Source organism: Lissotriton vulgaris, chromosome 7 (genome assembly GCF_964263255.1).
Source record: "Lissotriton vulgaris chromosome 7, aLisVul1.2, whole genome shotgun sequence".
Lineage (NCBI taxonomy): Eukaryota > Metazoa > Chordata > Amphibia > Caudata > Salamandridae > Lissotriton > Lissotriton vulgaris.
In genome coordinates this window covers 258,328,052-258,345,724 of record NC_141695.1, presented here as the reverse complement: position 1 = coordinate 258,345,724, position 17,673 = coordinate 258,328,052, and the positions used below count along the sequence as shown (strand labels likewise).

Genomic DNA, 17,673 nt, shown 5'->3' with positions numbered 1-17,673 from the left:
AAATAAATAACTTACGTCCATGCCAAATTTAAGTGAAAAAAGGCCAGAAGCTCAAATACAGGAAATTGATTGTGGTGCTCCAATCGTATGAAGGGAAAAACAATGCTCACAATTACAGATCTGCAAAAATAGTCTAAGGTTTGTTTATTTATTTATTTATTTATTTATTTTGATGTGGAAAGTCAGACCTTCTCCAACGATAACAATACCTTTGTAACCCAGGGGAGCAAGGGACCAAATCTGACTCATGGGCGAGTGGGAAAGTGGTCAAACGTGGTGTGGGTTTATCTGCTGTGGAGGTATTAACGTCCGACACGCAAGAATTCTCACGTCGAGCCAGTTCCAGTGGTGTAAACCAGGAGTCGTATGCATCAAGCCACACTTGAATCTAGATTGTTATGGATCAGTGTAACCAAGATCAGAATTGTAATGTAAGCGGGTTGGAGCTCTAGATAGAAAACTGCACCCATAGAGGCTGGTATATGATGCAGTGTCCTCGGATGGGGTTTAAGCCAACAATTGATCGGTCAACCTGGGCAGACCTTGAAGGCATTGAGGTATCCAGCAAGAAGAGTCCAAACAGATGTACTTTAAGCGAGTGGAACTCTGTCATGATGATCACTTGTTGTGCACCCTTGTTGCACCTGGTACAAAGTGTCTACGAAAGGACCAGGAGCTTCACAAGGCTGCAGTTCAAAGCACATTGAACAGTATGAGATGCGCCTCTAGGTTGTTGTGGAAGAAGAAGTTAAAGATTGGCAGACTGGAAAGCTCAGAACAAGTATAACAGTTCATATCTAGTTCATTGTTTCAAGCCTGGTTACTGGATCCAATCTTCTTGCTGCCTTTTAACACTGCTCATCAATTTAGCACTTCAGCTCCTCAGCATCCAGATGTTTGAAAGCATGATAAAGGTATAACTGTCTTCATGGGCTCAAGTGAGGAAACTGACTTTCCTGTTATGGAGTTAGGTCCTGGTAGAAGACTTTCAAGTCAGTGGGCATACCAGTGGCGGAATACATTCAGCTTGCAGAAGGCAGGGGGTCTTTGTTTTTCTGTACCCAGTCTTTTTCTGACATCCCAGCTGGACTTACATGGGTGCTTAAAAGAGGACTTAGAATGCAATTGATAGGCAGGGGGTCATGATTAAATTCCTAAAAAATCCCCCCACTTTAATCTCCCACTATTATAACTGTGTGATCGAGTTCCTGCCCTGGGAATGTGCCTATTTGAAGCATAATCCTTCAAGAACCACTCCCAGGGTACATTCTATCATGACTCGGGAAGCCAGTGTAACAGTGGAGTTCCCCATAAACCTCAAACTCTGCTTGCCACAAACCAGCTCAGCCTCGTGGACTTAAAAGTCATTCCACCTCCTTCCAACAGCTTCTCTTAGATCATGAAACAGAGTCCGGAGTGACCCCTTTGTTGAAAGTGCTAAGTGACTGCAGTGCTCCTCACGAGCACAATCAGACACAAGTGTGGGTCACCCCCCCTCTCCTGTGCATTGCCTGTTGACATGAAAGGTGGCTTAGACCAGGTCAATAAGAGTGTGGCTGAAACTTGCCTCTTGCTCTAGAGGTGTGAATGGTGTCTGTTTTTCAGCCAACATTGTGCACAGCTCATGAATGTTTCACAGCCTCAGGTACAACATTTTCCATATTTAAATCTGATGCAAGGCAGCTAATTATCTTTTAATTATGATTTGTCATGTTTTCTGGTCCAAATTGCTGTTGTGTGGTTGGAGGTTGATCACATTTTCCAAATTAACTCTTAAGTCACATTAATCTAAATGAGGCATTGTTTTTACCTGCATGAGGGAAGTGCAGCATTTAAGCTGGTAGACAAGTTAATGCTTTTAAACTATAAGCATTAAATATTCTGCTCCACAGTTTCTGTGATTGACCCCAAAGAATCGCGAGTTGCTACCCTTGAATATTGACATTATTCTACACGGGCCAGGTGTTATTAATTTTACAGTTTCCACTCAGTGACACCTCAGTGCCCAGACATGAAGTGGGGCCAGGCCTGCAGGAGTAAGGGAAGAAAGATGCACCGTTTCAGCTGAGCACTTGGGACTGCACGCTGGTTTGCTGCCCACAGCAGAGACCTCGAGTCCAGAGTTAGATACAACACTAAGGCAGATGACACCACAAGATATAATGACATAGACACGAGAACATAGAGAACAGAGTGGTTTGACCAGACTTACACTATTCAGTAAAGAACGGCAGCAAGGATCAGCCGGAGGGCCCCCTAGTTTGATAGAACACAGCAAACTCACTCGACCACATACCTTAGATATCTGAGGACTGAAGTGATCATACAGTAAACAGTTCCACAGAGCACTTTGGTGCTGATGCGAGACACGGGCTGAGGTGCAAGGGTCAGTGTTCTGTGCAGTCCACCAGTGTCAGCCCATCTGCAGCACAGACGGTGCTCACTCTCACTTGAAAGATCTTCTGTTTAATCATGAATGACACTTGCAAGGAACTCTGGTGACCCACCGCCACTTTCTGCTTTAGACCCTAGTTTTTTTCTCTGGGCCTAGCTGTTGCAGTAAACCCCTGCATGTTTTCTTCCCAGGAATATTTCCGCTTTCTGCTTATCTAAGATGAGTATCCCTCAACTTCACCCTCATGGCTCATTGCTGTTGTCCGCAGAGTTCACACAGTTGTCATGTCCGCACCTCCGACCTTAAGTAGGCGCCCAGGCCCACCCTGTGCCAAGGGTCCCAGGCTGGGTGACTGCTTTGTCCGTCTTGGCTTTTAAGCCATCCTTTGGCTTGTTGCTTCCTGGTTAAGATGTGTCTGCACGTGCCAGTACTTGAAGGGCCATTGGGACTGGTAAAAGATTTTACACCTAAGATGGAGTCACTACATCTCGCTCTTGGACCACTCGTTCACAATTTGAAGCGACAGCAAGCAAACCTCACTACCTCTAGAGACACATTTCTAATGGATCTTTAGGACGAGTTTAGTGCATTGTAGAATAGTTTGTACTTTACAATAAATCCAGCTTGAGGTCTCGTTGGCGGGGTAAGTCCAAGTGAGGGGTATACAACGTGAGCTGTGGACAGTGAATTGAATAGGGGTAAAAAAGGCTTCTGGGGGAGGGTATTAGTGCCCTCACCCTTGTTGATGGATTGTATGTTGGGTTTCAGAACTTCTACTGAGCAGGAGTCTGAAATCTGGATCTTGCAGGGAACCTGCATTTAACAGATGTGCACAATCTTGGCAATACACAGTACCACAAGCCACACGTATGGATCAGCAGATGGTCAGTACATACTATGAACAGTAACAAAACACTGCTGTGTTCACTATCGCTGGGATTTAAAGTATTGTTAGAAGAGGTATTAACGACATACAGTTTCACTTTAATGCCAAGAAGGCCCCGTCCTAACCAGGAGTGCCCTCTGATCCAAATGTCTAGCATCCCTGTCAAGTATCACGCATCAGGCATAATGCTAACACATTTTAGTGAGGTGGTCCGCATCACCGCACTGAAATGCGAAGTCACACATATAAGGGCCTGTGCCTATCAAGCGCTGGTATTATAAAACACTAGTGTCACTGTCAGTTGTACAGGCATCCTGCGCTGCATGGGAGACTTCATGGGGGCTGGGCTCTGAGTTGCCGGCTTGCTACAGTGTATTGAATTGCCGGGGGCGCAGCAGCACGGCCTTCTTTCACTTTCGAGAGTCTTTTGTCAGTCAGCCACAGACTATGATAGGCCATGTGACGGGACGTCCTGCCGCCCGCGACGCGTGCCCTACATGCGTAAATTCAAGCTCCTTGGCTGCTCGCAGTGCAGTGGCACAGGCAGCTCTACCTAAATCCAAAATGGAAATTATCCAGCGACCGGACCACCCGACAGGTGGTCCGCCGGAGGAATTATTGAATTGCTGTTGCTGAGGAGGACACTGAACGGCGCCAGAGAGCCCTTTAAATCACCTGGGCTTCTCCTTGTGGCACCTGCAGAAACTAATTTCAGTGCTGCAGTTGTATTGCTTTAGTTAGGGGGTAGGTGCTGTGGACTCTCTGGCTGGCACGGATGGCTGCCGGGCTAACAGCATGCAATAATAGAAGTCAAGTGCCATTAACAGCTATAATACAGCACTTCTCGGAGTGAAGACATGCTGCTTAGCTCCGGCGGCATCTCTGCTCCGGCACACTCTTCAATTGAGGCCTGCTGTTGCACCTCGTCCCCCATAGTCCCTGCCCAGCCAACCGAAGCGCTCAGCCCCAAGACGAAACCAAGTCGAAGTGGTGAAGCGCTCAGACTGATTCATACAGAAGCACTTGTTTACGGCAGCCGGCAGGTGAGTCTACACTGCTCTGTACTGTCCCGTTCAGTTGATCTCTGCCGCATTTCCTTATCAATACAAGGCAGCAATGCCAGTTAGTGCACACCATTCATTTCAGACTGAGCCTGCCCGGGAGTTTATTTGTTCACGCACAGGACGAATTTTATTCATGGTGTAAGTGCGATAAATTTTGTCTGGCAATTTCCTGCTCAGTGCAGCTGTGACCACAGAGGAACAGAAGTTTGTCCTTCTTGGCTCGGTAGTAGTAGTTACTATATTATAGTGCTACGAGGACCCAGTCTGCGACTGTAAGCACATGAAAATACAAATTGTTTTAAAATTGTATTGCACACAGTATAAGCTAGCCTGCCACAAAATCTGCAGACAGAGTGCATTATAAAGCAAGTGTAACCTTTCATTTCATGGGTCTTGCTCCAGTTGCAAGATATTATTAGAACTTCTCGTGTAAAATTTCTGATATTTCCCTTTCCATGCACCTCTTTACATAGTTTTACTCATGAGAAAGTGTTCCTCTAAGTGTCACACATAGTCGTTGAAATGTCACTCATAATTACAGTGACCTTATGAAAATGTCACACATAGCAATCTCAAACCTTGGCAGCTATGGTCTGGGACTTGGAGTGGAAGCTGAGGCCCTCAAAGGACGAGTTTCAACCGGTCCTTCGCCTCGGGTATGTAGAGTCAGATGGGGGAGGTGATTGGATGCACAGTAGTCTCTGGTGATATTGCAGCAGCCGTGGGCCCAGCCTGGTGAGAGGTGACGGCCTGGCCGCCATGGGGTCATGTCGGATTGGGGAGTAAGATGGCGGCCACCTGGTGGTGCAGGCACGTTACCGCATGGACGTCTGTGGCGCGTGTGGATACCGGAAGAACACAAAGCGCGGTAGTTGCGAATGCTGCAGTCCCCTGGATAGCACGCTGCAAAAGTAACAAATTAACCTGGGATCGCAGTAGTGGTAAAAGGGAAGTTTCTTCCAGCCTCAGAATGACCTGCTGTAGAAAGCAGGGAAGGCTGGTGTGCAGGGAAGGTTGCACAGCAAAACACACTGAGTCGAGAAGCCCGCACACGCCCTGCTTCACAGATGAAGGTTGTGCAGATGGAGTCATCACACCTAATGATAATAATATGCTGTCCCCTCCGGGTACCCTACGTTCTTCAGGCAAACAGTACCAAGTACCCCCCAGAGGAGCTGAACAGGAACTAACTGTCTCTCATGGGCGAGTTGGTCAAGGCGCTTATCGGCAAAGAGAATGCTCTATGGCCGACCTCCAGTCTGGACATCCAGGAGCCACAGAGCATGGAAAGCACGAGTGAAATTATACCGAGTCTGGCTATACTGGGAACAGACCCAGAATACAACCTCAACTGCATCTTTCAAGAAGGAAGTTAAAGTACTACTGATGAACACACTAGAACTCAGGAACTCTACACACTACATGGCACATTGACTACACCCATATGACTTGCCTGTCGCAATAGCGTTTTTGATTTGTCCTTGAAGCGGTCCCTCTCTCAACGGGGATTTAACACATCCTGTATTGGTTTTGATTATGCTGCTGGTTGCTTTATATGTCTCTTCTTTCTGATCATTTGTAAAGCGCTCTGATACCCTCATGGGCCATGTTCGCGATATAGAAAACTTTAAAAATAAACCACAGAAACCAATGAGAGAAGGGTGACTTGTCCGATTGTTTTGCCCATTGCCACTTTCTTTGAGACCCACATTGAATCGGAGTCTCCTACAGACCAGTGCCTCTGGTAGCAGTCCTTCCCTCCTAGGGAGCTTTGTTAGTGGGTCGACTGTGTCCTTTCCTCTATGGAACACTGATGCTACAGCAGAGCACACATGATTGGTCTCTCTCTGTAGTGTGGGTTACCAACTTCTTTCTATCTTGCCTGACCTCTGGAGGGCTGATTAGGGGCTCTTCCCTGCAGGCTTGCATCACTGCCAGGTCCACTTACCTTTCATGGTCAAGGCTGAAGCTTTATAGCTCTTTCTGTGCAGAGATTTGCAGTAGGTGTTGCACTTGGATGCAGCTAGCATGTGTGACCATGTTCCTAACATGTAAGAGACACAAACCAATGCACAGGTTCAATAAACTAATGCTTGATCTCAGATGGGATTACAAGCTACCCAGTTGAAATCATTGAAACGGTGGATGGGCCTTGATTGGTTTATAGACAGGTGTCGTAGGCTTGGCAACTGGGTTTCTCCATGCACTTTCCACTTGCCTCTCTCTTAAAAACCGCTCATGTTCAGTGATGGTCTTTTCCACTAGGGGACACTGTTGTCCTATATTTTAAACTGGGAGAGCATGCGTTCTAGTCTACAAACCTACTGTGTGTGAGCGACTTCATGTACACCTTTCAGTGGCTACATTGTCCTTTTCTCTTTATAAATAATTTTGGGTACAAAATTAACTAAAGGGAAATTCATTAACATTCTCACTTAAAAAGCTGTTGCGTGCAATAAAATTGTTATGCATGGCTCTCACAGAGAGCCTCTATCGATTATTTCAGTTTCTGAAAACCATAACTCCTTCTTGTCTGGATTACTAATGCTCATGGGCAACACAAATCATACGTGTGCAACATGAGATAGCCTTGAGTAGTGACTGCGCTGAATGTATGTGTGCCTGGGAAGGGTACAGTACAGAGAGCGAACAGTACTGTGGAGGACATGTGGGATTGGTGCACGTGCTGAGTGCATGTATGCCTCAAATACATACCATGATGTCGTGCTGTGCATGCGTGCACAAGGGAAGCATGCAATGGGTGTAGGTGTACTTGCATGAAGCGCAACATATGAAGGGTGAAGTGTTGTGCAGTGCAAACATGGTAAGTGTGTGTGTGCTGGCAGTGTGTGTTTCTGTTTGCAAATAGCACACCCTGGTACACTATAGAAAAGCTTCAGTGCTGAACTGTGCGTGCAAGCTGAATGTGTTTACTGAATGCATGTGTACTTGTAATGGTACAATCTTAGCTGCGGCTGAGCCACGACTGTGCTTCCAATTGAAGAGGGGTGTCTGCTGCGTAGGAGCCAGCCATCTCCACCTTACACACACAAATCCTCCTGACACGTTTCACAAAAGGTGCCGACACCGCACGTTGCATTCAGATCTTTTATTTACACAGTCTGCCGTGACATGTTTTGACTGTTTCCACAGCCTTGTTCACACAAATGAGCTCTTGTGGAGAATATTTAAAGTGTACATGTGCAGGTCAACTTATAAACATAGACAGCATGCTTATAAGAGCACTACTATAATTTTTTTCACAATATGCAAAATGTGCCTCTTCAAAAAAAATTAATTACTAACTGTCCCAGGGGGGGCTGCGTGACTGGGACTGGCCCTGTAGAGACTGGAGGGCTAGGGGTGAATACAAAGATTGGATCCTTGATTAGGGATTTCAAAGACGGTTTCCTTGTAAGTGGGGGGAGGGGTAGAGGAATAAGGATGAAAGGGACCGAAGGCTCAGATCAAGGTTAGTAAGTCTCTCCCTTGCAATGTCCACGGGGTCTGTCAGGATCTTCTCAGTACGGTTGGAAGGGGGGGGGGGGAGGGGCAGGGGCTTCCTTTGCAGTACTCGGGTACTCTCCCGGGCTCGGGTTGGAGAGCCTTCTGCCACTCAGTTCTCCTGTTAGGTGGGCACTCCGGGGCTGTAGCCGCTGTCTTCCGTTTCCGGCGAGGGGTCCCCAAGACCTAGAAATGAGAAAAGGAGATCGGTTACTGGGGTGACCAGTACAAGTATCGTAGGGGCCGGGGGGTGAGGGAAACCAAGTGCAGGTGATTGTCTCACAACGTAGCGCAGTGCCCACAGTGCTCGTGAAGGTAGGGGTACAGGGGATTCTATTTACACTGTCTACAACGGCTTTCCTCGGTAGGCAGACCACGCCGTCCCACCCACCCCGCAACTCTGCCCCGTACCTTGGAAATCCACGCTCCTCCCTCGGGAACGTGGCGGGGCGATGCACCGAGACGTTGGCCTCCTGGCTTGTTGTTGTCAGCTGGGCTCGTCTGGTCCTCGTCTTCTTCCTCCAGGTTCTTCTTCACTTGGCTGCTTCTCCTCACCGCTCCGTCTTCGTCCTCCAGGGAAACGCCGTCCGTCGTCGTTCTTTCACTTCCGCCTTTTGACGTCCCGCCGCTGGAGAGGGGCGGGGCTGCTCCTTCATCATCATTCCAGTTAAAGGAGCCAAGACCCGATTCCGACGCTGTCGCGTAGTCTTCCTGTTCTTCCCTCCACGGGTTGTCTGGCAGCTGTGGGGACAACGGGCATGGTGAGAGGGGAGCGGCGGACCACCAATCTGGGAAGTTCTGCCGTATGGGTTCTCTAAGTCCGCTAGCCCCGTCACACTAACATACATTCCTAAAGAAACAAATCTATTTACCACTGTTTCCTTATTATAAATCACCTTGTGAACCTCATAAAAACACACTCATAGCACGCTTGCTATCTTTTCATCATCATGCAAATTGTGTTGGTAACTAAAACCGTTTCTTACTAATGTAAATCAATTAATCATGTCCTATATAAACTCTCCTCATAATCATGTTTATCATACGTTTATCAGAGCACTTTTCAAATTCATTTTTACTTTAGAGTAAAAATATATCGTGATTGTACATATCTTGATTGCGTACATTATTATAGACATAGAAAACACGCTCTTGGTAGCAGCACATGGCCAGGCTACCGACCAGCAATATTCCACAGTATTTTCCGAATAGAAGTTTAAGTTCATAAATATCAATTTAAGTATTGGACACATGTCCCTAACCTGTCCTATAATACCAACTCTTATATTTGGGCGTATCTTTATTGTGCCAAAAGGAAGTCTTATTAATATTTGTAACTTTTTTTTTTTTTTTTTTTTTTTTTAAACCTTTATTTACGAATGCATAATACACAGCGTCTGCCTACAACCCCGCAGGGCCGGCCGCTATGACATAAACAGGCTGAGTGAAAAGTAGATTATGAGACAGCACGTTGCCGAAGCAATCCTTCAAGTCCACATTATCGGTAGAGCAAAGTATCATATAAGTAGGATAAAAAAGGTTTAATTTTATGTTTTTGTCGAGAAGAACAACAACACACAAACACATGGTATCATAGTGGCAAGGGTCGCTGGGGGTGGGGGGGGGCAAAGTGACGCGGCAAAAAGGACTCTGGCAAGGGGGGGGTGGGCACGAGCGGGAAAACAAAACATGTAGTGAATTTGGGGGAGGAACGTAAATCATGGAGAGGAGGGGAGAGGGACCTCATAGTCAAGCGGAGGGGAGCAGATATCACCGCGATAAGTATTCCACGAAGCCCAAACTCTGGACCACTTCCCTGGACGCCCCCGAGCCTCATACACAGTCTTCTCTCGGAACATGGACCAGTCCATATTCTCTTTCCAGGCACTGAGCAATGGTAATCTAGGGGAGCCCCAGAGCTGCGCGATGTCCCTTTTTGCGACCATATTGCCCAGGGTAACCCAAAGTGTCTGGGCAGCATTACAATCAGACGGTTCCCACACATTCAACAAACCGCGTCGTGCTTCGGGAAGCAGTGGGATCCCAGTAACACGACTCATAACGTCATGCACCCTGGACCAATACACTGCAATCATCGGGCATTCCCACAGAACATGAAGAAAGGTACCATCCATCCCACACCCACGCCTGCATCGTCCATCCGAAACCAAACCCATCCGCACCAGACGCACTCCAGTCAGATACACACGGTGAAGGACCTTCAACTGGACAAAGCGAAGCCGTGCCGGAATAGCCACCTCCTTAGGGGAGGACACAGCTGACTGCCAGTCCTCGTCGTCTAATTCAAGGCCGTCGGCCGTCCAGGCAGCCCGGAGCTTCTCGAGTTGGTCAGTTCTGTTGTTGATAAGCTTTTTGTAGATTAAGGAGATGGTACTATCCGGGACGTGGCCAATATTTGTAACTTTTGCTGATTGATATATTTAGAACATGTTGTTTCCAATAGTCCCAAAAAATCATTAATGTATGCATCCCTGATTTTGAAAAGTGCTCTCTCATTCTATCATTCTATGAAATCTCTCTCCGTTATATGTTTCTCACTCCTTGTGCTTAAGAAATACAGTTTAAAACCTTTTCTAGCCTTAAAACTGTGAAAGCAAATAGTCTGCAAACAGTGCATTTGGTATTTTAGTGTTAAGGTCAATTATGTAGCGAGACTCCACTATCCTCAATTGTTCTCTGTCTTACACCCTAATGTTTCTGGAGACTGGATCAATCACTCATTTGCTAAACACATTGCCATGTGCCTGGCCACAGGATACGTTGTGTATTTATTACTGAAGGCTCTTGCATGTAAGGCTCTTACATAAGAGGCTTGCACCCTCTTATGTAATTGTAGAGTTGTCTGTCCTACATACGATAACCGTGGAAGGATACTTTGATCTTTTTGGCTTTTTATCAAATGGGGGAAAAAACTCTTACTAATCGCTTAATTGCAGGCTTTGCATTTGCTACATTTTCTAAATCCCACGCTCTTCTGTAACCAATTCTGTTAACATGACATTTCAGGGCTGCACTTTCCCACCCGGTGTCTCATTGATTTTACTCTCCTAAAAGTGACCCCAGGTTTCTTTGGAACAAGGTTTTCAAGCGTTGAATCATTTGTTACCTAATGCCAGTAATTTCGTAGTCTGTTCCTGATTGCAAGGGTGGCCTTAGGCATGTGCAAGCTGTGCACCTGCACAGGGCCACCAAATCAGAGGGGCCACCACGCCAATATATATATCCTTAATATAATGATCCTCTGTGGAAACACCCTGACCCCCCCCCCCCCTTCACTGGCCTCAGAGCTCCGCCCCGCCGGGACCCCCTCTTCCGGAGCCCCCTACCTACGCTCCCTGCCCAGGGCCCCCATGAGCCTAGAGCCGCCCCTGCTGATTGTGTCCTCCTCCGTCTTACAGAAAGTGGTAACCAGCCTATACTTAAAAACCTGCTTCTTATTGCATTGTTAAAATGTAAAAAATGTTAAAATGTTTGTAAAGCGCTCGAATACCTATAGGTGTCTTGGCACTGTTTGAATGGCAGGCATGTGAGGGAATTAGGTGCTAAGAATAGCTATGCACCTAAGAATTGAAAAGCCAGGTTTTTATTAGCTTCCTGAAGCCCAACAACGTTGGAGCTGCCTTGATGTTTATTGGTAGACTGTTCCACAGGGCAGGGGCTTCGGTGGTAAAACAACTGCCTCCCCATTTTAGTTTCTTAAACCTGGGACAGGTTTCTCAGTAAACCAAACTTTGTTTGATTTATTTTTCTTGATTTGCTTATGACTCAGCCTGTGCTATTATTTCAGCCGAGTACCCTCTCTCTTCGAATCTTTATAACAAATTGTCCTGACCCAATCTTATTCTGTTTCCCTGCTATTTCACACCACCCTCAAATGTTCCCTAAAGGGTATGCCATTTTTGCATAGTTATGATGGAAATTGCGAGCATGTAAAACCATATTGCCTGCTGTTTGCTTTCTATACATTTTTATTTCCAACTTGTTGGGTAAAGGCAACTGGCCACGTCTTTGTGAGCTGGGAGCTGCTACGATAACGGAGAGAACTCTGGCGGCGCTGCTCAGGGGAGCGCCCCTGCACTGCTGCATGGACCGCAGGCAGCCTGACTTCACCAAGTAGCTCAGAGGGCACCCGCTGAGAGTCCAGTGCGGAAGTGGTACTCGTCTCAATTGAGCAGAATCCATAGTAGGTCAGGCCCAGGGACATCAGGAGTAAAATGCCTCAATCGCCACGTTTGGGCCCAACCGAGGCCCTCTGAAAGGGGTACTGACAACTTGTATGTGTGTAACATCGCTGACGCGTATCCATAATGACACTTCTTGGTTGTGAAAGATGGTAGATTTCCCTGCATGCTGTCTCATGATGACATGCACTTCCATTCCGCTAGCCTGCTACCCAAAAACTTTAGTTACATTTGTTCCTGGCTGTACGCTAGAGACTCCGAGTCACTGTTTACAGCTCAATATAGTTCTTGAATTTGGTCTTACCTGTGGCTGTTTGCCAAGAGCTTGTGTTTACCTGGACAAAGGGACAACTCATACTTCCTCTATGTAAGAATCTTCAGTGTGGAACAGAGTGGTGTTAGAGGACTCAAGAAAGATGTATGTAGCCGTACTCTACAAAAGTGTAGGATTGGTAAAGGCCAATGTTATCACCATATCAATGGCGGGAAAAGGAAACTGTAGTCCATACCTTTGTGTCGCTGCAGCTGAGCTCAGCTTACTTGCCGCGAACAAAATGAATATTTCTAAAACTCAGATGACATTTAGCATATATACCTTTATGCCTGGTCGGTTCAAATTTTGAAAAGGTAACTAATTATTTGTAAAATAAAAAATAAACACTTAAAGTGTTTCCTATTTCTTTTCCTCTTTCTTTCTCCCGTTTCTGCCACCCTCTTTCTTGCTTTGGGTCCATGTCTAATGTCTCAGTACCCAGAAATGAGTGTCTGTGCATACTACCTGCACAAATTTGGCACTGCTGATGGTGTATATTATGTGGATCACACCCATAAGACAGCACAATAGTTGTTTTAATACAAGCTTTGGCAAAGGCAGTACCTTTTCACCTTTGAGATCTGTTGAATTTACCAATGATTTGTTGCTCTGATGTACAGCACCCCCAAAGCTGTGCAGCATGGCTAAAAAAGAAAATGTAAAAAAGAAAGTAGTGGTCGCCTCATTTTGTAGTTGCACGCACCACTCAAGGGGGTGTGCCTACAAAATGACATGAAGGCTTTTCCTTTATTAGTTGGAATGGTAGATAAATAAAAAAAAATAAAAAATACTTTGATTCAACTTTTTTTTATTTTATTTTAACACGGGTGGAGACAACAAGGAGGGTGCGGCCGGTAGGAAGTAACGTGGGGGAATCAGAAGTAACCAAGGTTGTAATTGGTGAGGAGAAGCAACAGGAAAAACGAAAGAGGTTGTGGGTGGGAGGCAGCAACACAAAGGGTAGGGGTGAGGAGCGGAAGCAACGGGTAAAAGAGGAGGCTGGCATGGGTGGAGAAGCAAGCAGGAAAGTATACGAGGGCAAGCACAACATGGAGGGGAGCGTACTGAAGCATAAAGGTGAAAGTGAGCAAATGTGAATGCAGGGATGGAGAAGAACATGAGGGAGATAGCTGAAAAACACATGCACCCATCTTGAGTACTTAACCCCAAATAAAAAAGTAGTGTATAAATGGCAACCAGTGGATTTATTGAAACAAGCCAATCGAAGAGATGTCAATGAGGCTATGCCTCACAGAAGGGACACATTATTGATAAGCCCTCCTAAGGAGGGGTTATCAATAAGGAAGAAGAAGCAGGCAAATGACTTACCAAAAGCCAGCCAATGGTAAGCGATGGGTGGGATCCAAGCCGTACGTGTTCTGGTAAGCCCACGATATGTCTCGCAACAGACAGCGCATGTTTTGTCAAGTAAGTTCGGCATAAAATAAATTATTGTATCCAGTATCTTAACATAGGGGGGATGTCAACATTTGCAAATGTAATGTTTGTATTTAAACATTAAGTTACATTACATTACATTCTCAACACAATGTTTAGCTAGGCAATATTGCAGTGATCGTGTACTGAGTGAATTATTTAAGTCCGTGTAGATTGCTTCTGTCAATAAGTGCATTATCACTGCAATACCGTCGCTCACAAAAGCCTAGTTAAACATTGTGTTGAGAATGTAAACAAGGTAAAGAACTTGGTGAGTACAATCAGCCGGCTCTGACGGTGATGGGATTATGTCTGTTATGCAAAAGGCGCCAAGTTGGCTGCCATGGGCTTGGGCCCTCTTTCCGTCACTCCTTTATGTATTCATGGGGGTCACCATGGAGGAGGAGGAGGATAGGGTAAGTTAAGATACTCTTTTTGATAAAGGTCATAACAGCTTCAAGGGAGTGGAAAGCTAGGAAGCAGTTAGAATGAAATGGCAGATAGTATTTAGTAGAGCCCCTGTCAAAAACCAGAGGCCCGGAAACAATGCAGGGTGTAAGTTGTAAGATTAAAGGTCGACGCACAGGAGTGACATGCAGTGATTATCAGATGGAATACACTTAGTGTTTTAACACTGCAACTTAACTTGGGGGATAAGTAGACTAATGTTATAGGGTCTCCCTCCTTATATCTCACATCCTGGTTGTGAGTGTGTGCTGGTCCTATTCAACCTTCTCACATCCTGGCAGCAAATGTGTGCTGGTTCTGCCCTGGCTGTGAGTCTGTGATGGTCCTCTTCTCTCTTCAATGTGAGTATGTGCTGTTCCTCTCCTGGCTGTGAGTGTGCGCTGGTCCTCACCTCTCCTGGCTGTGAGTGTGTGCTGGTCCTCGCCTGGCTGTGAGAGTGTGCTTGTCCTCTTCTGGCTATGAGTGTGTGATGGCCCTCTTCTGGTGTTTGTTTGCGGGTCTCTCTCTCCTGGCTGTGATTGTGTGCTTGTCGTCCTCTGTCTTCTTAAATCTGGCTGTGAGTTGGTGCTTGTCCTCTTCTCTCCTGGCTGTGAGTATGCATTGGCCCTCTTCTGGCTATAATTGTGTGCTGGTCCTCTTCTCTCATCCTGTGTGTGTGTGTGTGTGCTGGTCTTCCCCTCTCTTCTCACATCCAGTCTGTGAGTGTGTGCTGGTCCTTTTCTCTCCAGTCTGTGAGTGTGTGCTGGTCCTTTTCTCTCCAGTCTGTGAGTGTGTGCTGGTCCTTTTCTCTCCAGTCTGTGAGTGTGTACTGGTCCTTTTCTCTCCAGTCTGTGTGTGTGTGTGCTGGTCCTTTTCTCTCCAGTCTGTGTGTGTGTGCTGGTCCTTTTCTCTCCTGGCTCTGAGTGTGTGCTTGTTCTCGCCTCTCCTCTCACATCCTGGCTGCAAGTGTGTGTTGATCCTCCCGAAACTGCTCTCCTGGCTGTGAGCATATGCTGGACCTCTCCTCTCTTCTCGCATCCTGGCTTTGAGTGTGTGCTGATCCTCTCCTCTCACATCCTAGTTCTATGTATGTGTGCTGGTCCTCTCCTGGCTGTGTGTGTGTGCTGGGACTCTTCTCTCCTGGCTGTGAGTGTGTGCTTGTCCTTTCCCCTCTTCTCTCCTGGCTGTGAGTATGTGCTTGTCCTCTCCCCTCTTCTCTCCTGGCTGTGGGTATGTGCTTGTCCTTTCCCCTCTTCTCTCCTGGCTGTGAGTATGTGCTTGTCCTCTCCCCTCTTCTCTCCTGGCTGTGAGTATGTGCTTGTCCTCTCCCCTCTTCTCTCCTGGGCCTGGCTGCGAGTGTGTGCTTGTCCTCTCCCCTCTTCTCTCCTGGCTGTGAGTGTGTGCTTGTCCTCTCCCCTCTTCTCTCCTGGCTGTGAGTATGTGCTTGTCCTCTCCCCTCTTCTCTCCTGGCTGTGAGTGTGTGCTTGTCCTCTCCCCTCTTCTCTCCTGGCTGTGAGTGTGTGCTTGTCCTCTCCCCTCTTCTCTCCTGGCTGTGAGTGTGTGCTTGTCCTCTCCCCTCTTCTCTCCTGGCTGTGAGTATGTGCTTGTCCTCTCCCCTCTTCTCTCCTGGCTGTGAGTGTGTGCTTGTCCTCTCCCCTCTTCTCTCCTGGCTGTGAGTGTGTGCTTGTCCTCTCCCCTCTTCTCTCCTGGCTGTGAGTATGTGCTTGTCCTCTCCCCTCTTCTCTCCTGGCTGTGAGTATGTGCTTGTCCTCTCCCCTCTTCTCTCCTGGCTGTGAGTATGTGCTTGTCCTCTCCCCTCTTCTCTCCTGGCTGTGAGTATGTGCTTGTCCTTTTCCCTCTTCTCTCCTGGCTGTGAGTATGTGCTTGTCCTCTCCCCTCTTCTCTCCTGGCTGTGAGTGTGTGCTTGTCCTCTCCCCTCTTCTCTCCTGGCTGTGAGTATGTGCTTGTCCTCTCCCCTCTTCTCTCCTGGCTGTGAGTATGTGTTTGTCCTCTCCCCTCTTCTCTCCTGGCTGTGAGTGTGTGCTTGCCCTCTCCCCTCTTCTTTCCTGGCTGTGAGTGTGTGCTTGTCCTCTCCCCTCCTGGCTGTGAGTGTGTGCTGGGACTCTTCTCTCCTGGCTGTGTTGTGTGTGCTTGTTCTCTCCTGGCTGTGAGTGTGTGCTTGTCCTCTCCCCTCTTCTCTCCTGGCTGTGAGTATGTGCTTGTCCTCTCCCCTCTTCTCTCCTGGCTGTGAGTATGTGCTTGTCCTCTCCCCTCTTCTCTCCTGGCTGTGAGTATGTGCTTGTCCTTTTCCCTCTTCTCTCCTGGCTGTGAGTATGTGCTTGTCCTCTCCCCTCTTCTCTCCTGGCTGTGAGTGTGTGCTTGTCCTCTCCCCTCTTCTCTCCTGGCTGTGAGTATGTGCTTGTCCTCTCCCCTCTTCTCTCCTGGCTGTGAGTATGTGTTTGTCCTCTCCCCTCTTCTCTCCTGGCTGTGAGTGTGTGCTTGCCCTCTCCCCTCTTCTTTCCTGGCTGTGAGTGTGTGCTTGTCCTCTCCCCTCCTGGTTGTGAGTGTGTGCTGGGACTCTTCTCTCCTGGCTGTGTTGTGTGTGCTTGTTCTCTCCTGGCTGTGAGTGTGTGCTTGTCCTCTCCCCTCTTCTCTCTTGGCTGTGAGTATGTGCTTGTCCTCTCCCCTCTTCTCTTCTGGCTGCGAGTGTGTGCTTGTCCTCTCCCCTCTTCTCTCCTGGCTGCGAGTGTGTGCTTGTCCTCTCCCCTCTTCTCTCCTGGCTGCGAGTATGTGCTTGTCCTCTCCCCTCTTCTCTCCTGGCTGTGAGTATGTGCTTGTCCTCTCCCCTCTTCTCTCCTGGCTGTGAGTGTGTGCTTGTCCTCTCCCCTCTTCTCTCCTGGCTGTGAGTGTGTGCTGGGACTCTTCTCTCCTGGTTGTGTTGTGTGTGCTTGTTCTCTCCTGGCTGTGAGTGTGTGCTTGTCCTTTCCCCACTTCTCTCCTGGCTGTGAGAATGTGCTTGTCCTCTTCCCTCTTCTCTCCTGGCTGTGAGTGTGTGCTTGTCCTCTCCCCTCTTCTCTCCTGGGCCTGGCTGTGAGTATGTGCTTGTCCTCTCCCCTCTTCTCTCCTGGCTGTGAGTGTGTGCTTGTCCTCTCCCCTCTTCTCTCCTGGGCCTGGCTGTGAGTATGTGCTTGTCCTCTCCCCTCTTCTCTCCTGTGCCTGGCTGTGAGTATGTGCTGGCCCTCCCCACTCTTCCCAAATCTTCCCCTTGGGTGTGTGCTGGTCTATCTTCTAACACCCTGGTTGTCATAATGCGTGTCCACGTTTCTTGTTGTTTCATGTTCTTGGTCGATGCCTGATGTTAAAGGGCTGGAGGGAAGAGTTATGGCCAGAAATATGACTATATTCAATGCTCAATTTTTCTGATT

The 17,673-nt window shown here is 47.5% G+C and overlaps 1 protein-coding gene across 2 annotated transcripts in view; it reads left to right on the top strand.

The window, feature by feature from the left end:
* The window catches only part of GRAMD1A (GRAM domain containing 1A), a 633,794-nt gene that overhangs the window by 471,339 nt on the left and 144,782 nt on the right, over positions 1–17,673 (top strand). The window lies entirely within an intron of this gene.